This window comes from Nycticebus coucang, chromosome 12, assembly GCF_027406575.1.
Source record: "Nycticebus coucang isolate mNycCou1 chromosome 12, mNycCou1.pri, whole genome shotgun sequence".
NCBI lineage: Eukaryota > Metazoa > Chordata > Mammalia > Primates > Lorisidae > Nycticebus > Nycticebus coucang.
This window is the reverse complement of record NC_069791.1, coordinates 93,674,263-93,687,404: the sequence shown is the minus strand read 5'-3', so window position 1 is coordinate 93,687,404 and position 13,142 is coordinate 93,674,263.

Sequence of the window (13,142 nt, the reverse complement as noted above, 5' to 3'; positions counted from 1 at the left end):
TCCACTTTACTGTGCCTCAAACAACATAAGAACAATACTGATCCACAGATTTAAAGAGAATGGTAACAAATGGTATCTGCATCTCAAGAGGGCAAGGGGAGCTTTAGGGTCTTGCAAATGTGGGCTGTCTGGCTCAGCAGCAGGGGTGTGTGTCTGGAGTTTGAACTGAGAAGAAAAGATCCACCCCAGGACGGCATGTCCACAAGACTAGGATGGAGATTCTGCAAGGGGTGGAAGTCTTGAGGACAACTAAGGAATGATTGGCAGGGTACCTGTGGCTGAGTCTATGGTCCCTGGAGATGAAATTCTGGGGGACCTCTCTGAGCCTTCCCTAACAAATAGCACAAAGCTGGCTCTCCTTAGCATTACGACAGAGGCAAAAAAGCACCTTTAGTAATGACATCCTCAGGAAACTCAGAACCAGGTTGTGCTTCGTTTATCTCAATACCTCACAAGTCACAAGATACTCGTATAACCCCAAGAAGACACAAGGGTCTACTAAGAATGACTAATATTGAATTTCTCATCAGATCTCATGAGCTAAGGCTGACGGCCAGATTCACTTTCATTACTTGTTCATAACTGTTGTGTAAACACCAAAGTTACTTGTTTTCAAAAGCCTGCTGCCCTGAAGCTCATTGTGAATGCTACCTGCTGGAAAGGGGAGAGCTCATTTAACTTCCTTGTAACCAGAACCTTCAGCTTCTCAGCCAGCCTCAGTCACTCGCTGCTGTTCAACCTGGGTAAATCACCTCCTCTCTCTGAGACTCAGTGTTCTAATCTGTAAAATGGGGAGAGTAGCTCTGATGTCCTCACAGAGTGGTCATGAAGATTCAAGGAGAAAATACATGCTATACAGAAAGCTGTATGGATCAGTTGCTTGTATGACTCAACTGACTTCCAGCTGTTTGCTCAGAGCAACAGAGAGTACACAGAGACATGATTAAGTGTGAAGACAGGTCCATTTTCAGAAATAAACCTGCCTGCCCACCCCCACCCCCAGCTTGAATTCACTCACTGACACTGTGGCTATTCAAATGCAGCCAAGTGGAAACAGATAGGCAATGACCCGGCAAATTCAGGAGGTGGGGAGACCATTAGGACACAGAAGAGGAAAGAAAGCAACAGCTTGAGAAGATTTCTAGGGGCGGTTGTGTTAGAGGTAGGTGGAATTCACCATGCTGCTGGCATAAAGTTTTTCGGCATCTTCTGCCAATAAACACACACAGAGGATTTCATAGCATGGAGACAGAGGAAATACCTCAAAATCTAGCTTTGAACCTAGTTTCTCCTTGACACACAGATTTCTTCCTTTCTCCCTATTCCTGCCCTCCCCAGAAATATTCATCTCTTTCAAAATTCCCTGCATCTCACATTTCCCCTCAGATGACAAAAGAAAATCAGGAGGTGGGCTAAGTGATCTGGTGTGTGAAGGTCCCAGAAGAAAAATCACAAAAGCGGTGGAGTCCTGGTCTGTCCCTGACCAGCTGTGACATTAATCATCACCCCATCTCTCCCCAGTCTCCGTTTCTCTATCTGCAAAATTCAGAATTTGAAGCAATTAACTTATGTCAGCTCAGATAATTTGTGATTTCCAATTTTAAAAATTAAACAGTGGGGAGCTAGCAAATAGTTACTTAAAAGACCAAATTACAGGATACTCTTAATTCACTATACCACAAACATTGTTTGAGTTACAAATGGAGATTTACACCGATAAAGCAAGACATGTCACTTTTTTTCCAAGGAAGTGAAGAACAAAGAAATGGAACACTTAGGGTTCTGCCTGCTGGTCTCATGAGACATACACAGTGAAATCACACAGGGAAGACATTTATAAAGACAACTCAGGAAGGCTTCCCAAAGCATCAGATGATCCAATCAAGGCTTTCTAAACTTTTTCTTCATTGTTAACACATCGATAAACAAAAAGAAAATGAAAATTACCCCCACCACTCTGAAACCATGAACACACACACGCACACACACAAGGCCACACACGCACAAACAGTAATGTGATTTTTCCAGTCTTCTGTCTATATGGTAGACACGTATCTCTACCCTTTTTAAAAGCTGCATTATATAACATACACTATTTTTTAATCTGCTCATTTTTCACTTTATATGCTGTGGACATTTTCCTAAGACATTAAATCAGTTTAATAATCTTCATACCATTCTATTCAATGACTATACCATAATTTGTTCAATGAAGACTCTAACGTGGGCATTTAGGTTATTTATAATTTCCTTTGCTACTATACGTGTATACAAGGTCTGACAATTAAGTTCACAAACTCGCCCTGGACCATGCGCTACATATCTCATCGCTGAATGCAACAACTGTTCCCTTCGAGGTGTGTCCCCGTGCCATCTGGTGACTGTCGTGATATTCAGCAATGAGATGTGTATCACTTTTTCTAGGATGAGTTTGTGAACTTAATTGTCCAACCTCATATACAATATTGTGATAAATGTGTTTACAACTATTTTTTTGCACATATCCTCTTTATTTTCTCAGAATGGATTCCAAGCAGTGAAATTGCTAAATCAAAATCATGTACCATCATCCCCCTTATCTGCAGGGAATATGTTCTAAAATCCTTAATGGATGCCTGAAACTTCCGTGGGTACCAAATCCTATATACACTGTTTTTTCCTATACATACATACCTATGATAGAGTTTAATGTATAAATTAGGCAAAATAAGAAATTAACAATAATAAAATAAATTATCATAATATTCTATCATAAAAGTATGAGAATGTGGCCTCTTTCTCTCTCAAGATCTTATTGTATTGTGCCATAAATAACTGAAACTCTGGAAAGCAAAACTACGAATAAATGGGGATGGGAACTATTCAATCTTTTCTAAACTTCTTAATATATAAAGCCAGATTTTATCCCAGAAAGTTTTGCTAATTTTCAACTTCATCAGAATTACATGAATGTGACAATTTTCCCCATGGATGTGTATTATTACTTATTTGTATGTATCAGTTACATCTATTTTCTTTTCTTTTTTTTTTTTTCTGAGACAGAGCCTCAAGCTGTCACCCTGGCATCACAGCTCACAGCAACCTCCAACTCCTGGGCTCAAGCGATTCTCCTGCCTCCGTCTCCCAAGTAGCTGGGACTACAGGTGCCTGCACAATGCCTGGCTATTTTGTTTTTGTTGCAGCCATCATTGTTGTTTGGCACCCTGGGCTGGATTCGAACCCGCCAGCTCAGATGTATGTAGCTGGCGCCTTAGCCGCTTGAGCTATAGGCGCTGAGCCATGTATCAGTTACATCTATTTTCTGTTTCTCAAAATTGTGTGCTGTGTCCTTTCTGTCTATATTAATTCCAATTTCTCTTTATGTGTTAAGAATATCGTCATTCTCAGCCATCATGTATGTTGCAAATATTTTCCCAGTTTGTCACTTACATGGAATTTTTTTTTTTTTTGTAGAGACATGTCCCGCCCTCGGGTAGAGTGCCGTGGCGTCACATGGCTCACAGCAACCTCTAACTCTTGGGTTTAGGCGATTCTCTTGCCTCAGCCTCCCGAGCAGACTTACATGGAATTTTTAAAACTGTTTTTCTTACAGAAGAATCTGGTGATTTATGCCTTTCATTCCATACAAGAAAAATACTTTCTACCACTAGATGTTTTAAATAGCCCCCAGGTTTATCCCAGCACTTTATCATTTCGTTTTAAGATATTAACATCTTTATTCAAATGGGTTGTGTCTGGAAAATAATAGAGATGACAAAGGGCACATTTTGATTTTTATTTGTATATGCCTTTATCATCCTGGTCTTAGAATTTTTTACAATAAGCAGGAATTACTTTTGTCATTTAAACAATTATGAAAAAGAAGTAATCTATTGGGCTTTTATTTTGGAATAGATAGGGATCTAAACGTTGCTGATTTTCTAAATGCTTACTTAGATGCCTCATCACCAGATATTACTCGGAGCTGAGATTTGAAGGAGGACATGCAGGTGGTGTCCAGGAGAAAAGAGGAAGAAGGACATGCCAGTAAGGAGAAACAGCATGTCCAGAGATGGTCAAAAGTAGCCCGTGCCCTCAGGGAATTCCAAGTTGATTCAGGTGACTTGGAGTAAAAATTACAGATGGAATCCTCACAAGTTTTAAGGAATTTGGGAATGGAGGAGACAAATTTAAAAATTCAGAATGCAAAGATTAATGTTATCATGATTTGTGACCATGGTTCCCTCCTTCTAGAATTTATGATATTAAACTTTAGGTATATTTTCTTTAACTTCTTTTAATGAAAAAAATAAACCATGACAGAGAAAGTTAAAATTCCCTTTATCATCACTTCTCATTTTACTCTCTTTAACTCAGAGATAACCACTTCATGAGCATGGTATATTCACACTTACAGTCCAACAAATTATACATACAAATGTGTGTATGACTGTGTGTATGGGAGGTAAGATAAAGGGGTTTTAGAGGTAGATATTTATTTCTCTCTCACATAAAGTCTTTGTAGATAGTCTAGACCTGTTATCACCTTTTTATGATGTTAAGAACCCAGCTTCCTTCTATCTTTTAGTTCCTCTCTTCGTGAATTCCATTCTCAAATTTACCTTGTGGTCCAAGATGGCTGTTCTAGCTCCTGCCATCACATCCACAACCCAACCAACTGAAATATTTAGAAGGGGTTAAGAAGACATAGGAGGAGGAGAAGGTGTTGTGAATGTTGTGAACTGAACTGTGTCCACAATTAAAGATAGCTTGGAGTCCTAATCCCCAATACCTTTGAATATGACCTTATTTGGACAAAAGATCTTTGCGGATGTATTCTGCAAAGTCAAGATACTGATTTCAGGTGGGTCCTAATCCAATATGACCTGTGTCCTTTCAAGAAGAGAAGAGACCCAGACTCAGATACACCCATGTATCTGAATGCCATGTGAAGATAGAGGCAGATTTGGAGCCAAGGAATGCCAAGATGCCCGAAGCCAAGAGAGGGACAAATTCTCTTTTAGAGCCCTTAAAGAGGATGGCCTTACTGACAGCTTGATTTTGGACTCCTAAAGCCTCCAGAGATGTGAGAAAATAAATTTCTGTTGCTTAAAACTATCTAGTCTATGGTATTTTGTTATGGTGGCCCCAAGAAACCAATACAGAAAGAAAAGAGGATGAATAAAGGAGCCGAAGAGCTAAAGGCTCTTATCCGCTGGCCCTTAGTGGGGTCCTGGGAGTTGCTGGATATCGCTTCTCATCATCCACTGAATGTAGCTTAGATCTGGGCACACCCAGCAGCAAGAAAATCTTTGTTCTGGATTTACACGTGCCTACCTGATATTTTTATTACTATAGGGGAAGAATAGTGTTTTTTAAAATTTATATATAGCTAAGAAGTGTAAACAACCCAAATGCCCATCAACCCATGAATGGATTAATAAACTATGGTGTGTGTATACCATGGAATACTATTCAGCCAACAAAAAGATGGATACTGCACATCTTTTGTATTTACCTGGATGGATTTGGAGAGTATTCTCCTAAGGAAAGTATCTCAGAATAGAAAGGCAATCATCCCCTGTACTCAATAGTATGTTGAAACCAGGAGAGCAATAATTACAGGCCCACTTGAGAGAAAAACACGATTAAATTCAAGAAGGGGTGGGGGGGGAAGGTGGTCCGGTAAGTTCCCACCTAAGGTATAATGTAGGGGTATATGGCACACTTCCAGACTTCACCTTACAAATGCAAACAAGGTAACCTGATTGTATGCACCTTCATAGCAATCCTAAATAAAACAAATAAAATGACATTTATACCTAAATGGCATCAACTGTGGTTCTTTTGCAATTTTTCATCATTCCTTTGTTTAAGAGATTTATCCAGGCTGAAACACGGAGTTCCAGTTTGCTATATTTAAAGGCTCTGCTACCATGCATGTAGACTACGAGTTAGCTTCTGAATGATGACTGCATTTTTCATTATTTTTCGTCATACAAACAGGGCTGCAGTAAATGTTGCATTATCTTCTTGGGCATAGGTGGGAAAGTCTCTCTCATAGGTGTGCCTCTAGTTGGAATTTCTACATGATAGCATATATCCATTTTCAGCTTTAAAAGATCTCTCCAAATTGTCCTCCCAGGGGGGTGCACCAATGTTTGCCCTCTCCTGTAGTGTTTCTCATTTGCTGTCAACACTTGATGTTGTTGGGTTTTTAATTTTTACATAATTATAGGTGAAAAAAGGTTAGCACTATATGTTTTTTATTCAACATTACTGAGATATAATTTCTACAAAATAAAATGTGCTCATTTAAAGTGCACAGTTCAGTAACCCTTGATAAATGTATACTCTCATGTAAACACTACCACAATCTAGACATAGAACGTTTCTATGGAGCCAAATCATTCCTCCGTGCCTTGTAGAACACCCTTAAGTCAACAGATAGGAAAATTTAGATGAAACAGAAATTTTCTTTAAAAAAAAAAAACTTAGAAAAATGGACACAAAAAACATCAGAAAATCCAAAGACTCCTATAGCTAATAAAGAAATTGAATCTATACTCATCATCCACCCCTTCTCTCCACCCTTCTCACACACAACCATGCCAGGCCCAAGTGCCCTCTTACCAGAGAAGTCTTTAGAACCCTTAGGGCAAGAAGTGATCTAATAAAATCCTCAAATTAACCAATCCTTTCAATGCGATCTCCATCAAAAGTTCAACAGGCTTTTTGTTGTGGGAAAATGACTACACGGTGCTAAAACGTATGTAGAAATGGGAAGGGTTAGTGAGATAATCTTGACAGGGAACAAAGCTGCGGGAAGCCATCAGTGGCACTAGCAATGATCTCCATCTTGGTCAGGTGGTGGCTGAATGGGCAGAATCACTTTGTACAAATTCACTGAGCTGTTCACTTGAGATTTATGTACTTTACTGTGTGTGTGTGTTGTCTGTTAATTAAGATGTTTACAAAACAAAACAACTTCTACAGACCAAAACTCTCTACTTGCCAAGATCAAAGCCTCCCTGGGAAGTCCCTATTATTTATACCTGGTACTTAGGTGGAGTCTATTGCAGTGATTAAAAATATTAGAGCTGGAATCAGCCAGATCCAGCTTCCAATTTGGCTCTGCTGCTTGGAATAAATTGATATAATTGAAATAAATTGATATAATGACTTTGGAAAATGTTTTGGCAGGATCCAGTTGCTGAACATACAGACAGCCTAAGACCCAGCAATTAAACAGCAAGGCACATATGTACTCAAAGTAAATGACAGATTTGCAATAGTCAAAAATTTCACATACCCCCAAGTTCTAAGGACTGACCATCTTTAGGCAAGTTGCTTTGAGTCTTTGAGCTTTACTTTCCACATCTATAAAACGCACCTCTCAACAGCTATTTCATAGAATTGTCATAGCCAGTTAAGGAAGCCACTCAAGAGTACCTAACATGTAGCAGATATTTGATAAATGGGAGCTGATACTTTAAATTTGATTTTTAAATAAGGGTGCTGTCATTTATAGCCTCATAAAGTATAAAATACCTCTCCAACCACTCTTAGTACCAGACTTCCTTCGGACACCAATATTCACATTGTGTTTGCCAACTGAGATCACTAAATCAGGAAATGTTACTTCATTTGGGAAATCTCAATCCAGCTCTTCGCAAAGGGTCTTCATAGACTGAACAGAGAAGTAGGTGTCACAAAGCTTTGCAGCCCTCCCTGGGACAAGAGAGCTCACTCTCCATTCCCAAGTCTAAGCTCAGGGCACCCCTGCCAGCTCTGAGAGGACTTACAGTCACACCTGGTGTTTCTGTCCCCTCCCTGAGATCCTCAGCCATCAGAGAACAGCCTCTACTGAGTTCACTCCAACTGGAATTGTCTGAGGAAAAGAGGCCTGGGTTGTGTACACCGCAGAATCGGTCTTTATATTTCACTGTGTGTCTGCTGAGGCGGCGGTGAACCAGATGTGGTTTTCGGCAGACATAACTTCAAAAGCCGTAAACACACTTATCAGGAAACTGCAGAACACGAGGCAGCCGGCAATAGTCAAGGTCACTGACAGGTGACATAGCAAATAAAGGGAGATTAAAAGCCATGACTTGTCTGACATGGGCCCATTTGATACTTACCAATGGCAGGCTACGGAACATTGCCTACTCTTGATGAGAAGTCATTGAACATAGTGTAATTTCTTAGAAAGTGAATCTCTGTCATTTTTCTCTAGGGGGAAAAAAAGGAAAGAAATGAAACAAAATACAGTAGCTCTCTGCTGATGGACTAAATGCATTCATTTACTTAATGCCAACCTTTATTGAGGGTTTACTACTGGCTGGACTCTTTGCCAGGTGTTCTTTTGTTTGATCGTCGGGGCAACATATTTCTCCTCATTTTAATAATTACCCTCCCTTTATAGAAGGGAAAACTGAGATTGAGGGCCATCTCGTCAGTGGCCCACCAGAGACTGGAACCCAGAGATCATGTTAGGACGCTTATGCGTGACAGAGTGTTACTCTGGGTGAAGGAAGGAGCCTATTGGAATGACACCCAGATGGCATCGTTTTCTGGCAGCATGGACAACTGGCAGGCAAAGCGAACCCTACCTATTATTTGGACATCATCCTTTCTGCAGGCGAAAAACAGGAAAGGCACACTCTAAAGGATTGATGAAAATGGTCATTTGCCTGCCAGGGCGGTGGTGCCAGCGTCCCTTGATTCTGCATCTATGTGGCATAAGTAAGATTTTCATAAATCGAGCTTTCTTCTGTCCCAAATAACATTTTATATATGCCAAGGAAACCCACTATTTGAAAAATCCCATGCACAAGGCCTTCTTTTGCTTTCCACCCACCAATTTATCTATTATTAAATGTAGATTTTAAAAACAGTTTGAAAATTTGGTTTAAACCACTGAAAGCATCTGCTAAGAACAAACGAAATTAAGACAATACAATGCTCCATGTATTTGGAGTCCTAATTATGTTTGACCCAGAGATAAGTTGAGGTCATGCCTTCCTGAGGGTCTTAAACACATTTTATCCTGAGCCCCCTTCCCATGTCCTTGACGGTCGTATCCTGCGAGGCTTTCATGAATTCCTCAGGTTTCGTGTTCCTCTTCGTTTTTTCCACCTCCAAGTTCCTGCCCCTCGGCTGCTTTCCCTCCAGTTCACATTTTATCTCTCAAGGTCATTCTCTTCTCTCTGCACTGTGTGGACGCTTGAAGTAACTCAGCCTCTTTTTCTGATATTTCCCAAACCACTTGCCCAACTTATTTGTCATTGTCAAAACTCTGGGGCGACCAAGAGAGGTTCTATCAGAGCAGCGCCAATAAAATTGCATGTTAGACAGCTCAGGTCCACTTGACTCCTAACTCCCAACCTCGATGTCATACCCCTGAAACCCACTGAATCAGCTCTCCTCCAGCCATTATAACCCTCCACTGTTCCTCAACCATGCCAAGCTTGTTCCTGCCTTCAGGCCTTTGCAATTGCTAGATGATTGTCTCCCAAATAGCTTCCAGACCCACTTGCTCAGTTCCACGTCTACACATTGTCACTGTATAAGATGTGTCATCCTACGAGGACACATTGGTCCCTCTTTGTCTCCCTCCCCCTCATCAACACCTGGCATATTGCACATTTATTTTCTCACTTTTCCCCTATCTCCCCACCAGAACTCATGCTCCATGAAGATGGCAGTTTTCCCCAAGGAGTTCCCAAAAGGAGATCAATGCAATTTGTTGACTGAGTCAAAGAATGAGCAAAGATGCTTCTCAATTAATTAAAGTTTTCTTTCCAGGAGCAATGCCAACGTGACCACATCACAAAACAGTCAAATAATCAGAGTGGTATTTTGCCACCACCGAGGAGGCAGGGACTGGCAGCATTTCACTGGAGGGCTGGAACTCAGAGCAGACAGAGAAGGAATCTATAGCCAGACTTTGGCAGGAGGGCCCAGGATGCTGAGACTTGGCAGTGGGAGCAAAAAGGGGAAGATGAAAGAATGAGTGTCCTGGCCCCGTGAGAAGGACCAGCCAAGGCCAGTTACATTTCCTGAGTCACACAGCCCTCTTTGCAGCTAGGATAGATGGCGGCAAAGACCTTGTCCTCTACAATTAGACTGAGGTATTCAAATCCTCGTCCACTAGAACTGGAAGCCATCATGTTCAGTGAAATAAGCCAGACACAGCAAACCAAGCAGCACATATTCTCACTCACACGTGGACATACAGAGTAGAACAGTGGACAACTGAGACTCGCAGGGTGAGGGGGTGAGAGGGCAGTGGCCTTAGTGGGTACAATATACATTATCCAGGTGATGGATACCCGAAAAGCCCTGATTTGACCACCATGCAATCTATGCATGTAACAGAATTGCACTAAATTTACCCAAATTTAAATAAAGAAATAAATAAAATGTAAATGTCAGAATTTTTTTTTTTAAATCCTCAGCCACAGAGTCTTAGCTGTATGACCCTGGACACATGATTTATCTTATCCAGAGAGGCACTGCCTTCCCACTTGGAACTAGCGTTATTGTTTTACTGATGATCTGCTTTGTTTTTAAAAAAAAAAAAAAAAGAAAGAACCAGAACATTCAAAAAAGTATGATGAAGGCAGGAAAACCACACTGGCCAAAGATGAACCACTTGTATATAACAGATGAACCACCTGTATTACATGGTGGTCCTCAGCCCCCTGTGACTACTAGAAAGGTGGACTGGTGCAAACTGAGTCCACCAGATGTCCAGAGACTGAGTACAAAAAAAAGATAAGTGAATAAATAAGTAAAATATCCCATAATAATTTTTAGATTGATTACAGGTTGAAATGATCATATTTTGTGCATTTAGGAATAAACCAAATACGTATGTTACTAAAATTAATTTTAACCTCTTTTTTACTTCTTGACATGACTATTGGAAAATTTTAAATTATATGGGTGTCTCGTGTTGTATTTCTATTGGGCTGGGATGTCCTAGCTTCTCTTCCCCCTTATATACAAATATATGTACACATATAGACAGTTTTTATTAAAATAGGGCTATTTTACACATATGGTTTTATGATCCTTATAAATTGCACCAACGTTTTTTGGATGTCAGTAAACTAAGATCCCCATCATTATTTTTGGCAGAGCCATAGTATTATACCAAATAAATGCATCTGAGTTTCTTTAACCCTCAATGGAATATTTTTAAGTTATTTCCTTGCTTCTTTTTCTCTTTTCTTCTTTTCCTTTTTTTTTTCCTCTCTTTTTGACTGGTATATAAAACCCTGTGACAAGTTATATTATGAGAAACTATACGTACTTGTTCTTTTACTTCCCAAGGATAAATTCCTTAAATGTATTTAGGGCTCATGGAAAACAAGTCGCAGGCTCCAGACTGCAGCTTCTGAACTGTAGATGCTAGCAGGTGAAACAGCAGGAAGATTTTAGCAGACTGGCAAATGTCTCCAAGGTTCTTACACACTTAGTCTTAGCACACAGGTGATAAAGTGGTTTAAAACACAAAATCTGCAGACAGACAAGCCAGGTTCCAATTGTGGTTCTCTATCACTTCTGGCAATTTGATTTCAAGCCAGTTTTATAATCTCTCTGCGCCTGAGCCTCCACATTGAAGAAATGGGAGAATTAACTGTACTGCTCTCTAAAAGTTGCTCTTAGGATTGAATGAGATGCCATATAAAATTGGCCACCACACTATCTGGCTCTTGTAAAAAGTAGTTATTAACATTTTTGAGACTTTTTTTTGGATATGCCAATCAATACACACACACACACACACACACAGATTTCTGCATTTTTGTCATACTCTCTCCTCTTGCAATGACTGTTTTTCAAATAGAGATCTATTTGCTAAAATAAATTGAAATGGGTAAAGAATAGGAGGTGCAATTTATACCAGATATATCTGCAATTACTAACTCTGAATTAAACATATCCCTTCATGAATAATGAAGCAGAAATAGGCCAAAGGAAAAATGAGATAAGATCTTAAATCCATGTATTTTTAATTGCTTCATTATCTAAAATTTGCTATGAATAGCAGTGGATACAGTTTGCTGTTTAAAGCACAAAAAAGAAATAAGAATTTTCACCCAAATCACAAAAGGCTATCAAAAATTAATTTTGTGTGCTGTGATCACTGAAAATGTAAGTGATTTTGAGGCTGAGTGACATTAAAAAATGCCATTTATATGCTAATAATAAATGAGTCATATTTTTTCATTTTAATGCAAAATAAATTTTATTTTCATTTTAATGAACTATAATGAATTATAAGCATTTTCTTTTTTATCTTTAGGTAAAAGTTTTGGACAGATAGCAAAAGGTTGGCAGATGACAGGCAGAGGTCTCTGAGGATATGAAAATGGGAGCTGTCCTATTATTAGCTGTTACTAACCTCCTAAATAGACGGAATCTTTTGTGGTTGAGGGGGTTGTTTCTGAGATTCCAGAAATTTACAAAAATTCGATTTACTCCAGAGGTAGCAAAGTATGTGTTACTGCCATATTAGGAAAAATTGTCTATGAACCACATTGAATCAATCACCCTTTTGTTTTTAGCATGGAGCAATATTCACATTCTAGAATCTAAAAGAACACAATCAGTGAGGAAATTCTTTACATGCACATCACCTTCTAAAAGGTATTTTTACACCCATGTTTGCTTTGTATTGAAATCTTACTTGATGTCAGACATTTTGGTAAGTTTCATATCTGTTCTTTTATCTCGTCTTCATGGCAGCTTTAAGAAGATGCTATATTGGCTCGGCACCTATATTGGCTCTGGTAGGGTACCAGCCACATAGACCAGAGCTGGCAGGTTCAAATCCCTGCCACACAACAATGACAACTATAACCAAAAAATAGCCGGGCGTCGTGGCAAGCACCTGTAGTCCCAGCTACTTGGGAGGCTGAGGCAAGAGAATCGCTTAAGCCCAAGAGTTTGAGGTTTTAAGTGCCACAACATTTAACTTACGTCCAATGTCAATTCTTTTTTTTTTTTTTTAAAGAAAGGAAGTAGAAGGATGTCCATGTTTAACCCACATAAATGAATTGCTAATGATGAAATTTCAGGCAGCAGCTAGAAAAACATTTTCAGAGGAGTAGAGAAAGACATCAGTAGTCCCTGTCCACTTTGCCTCCGGG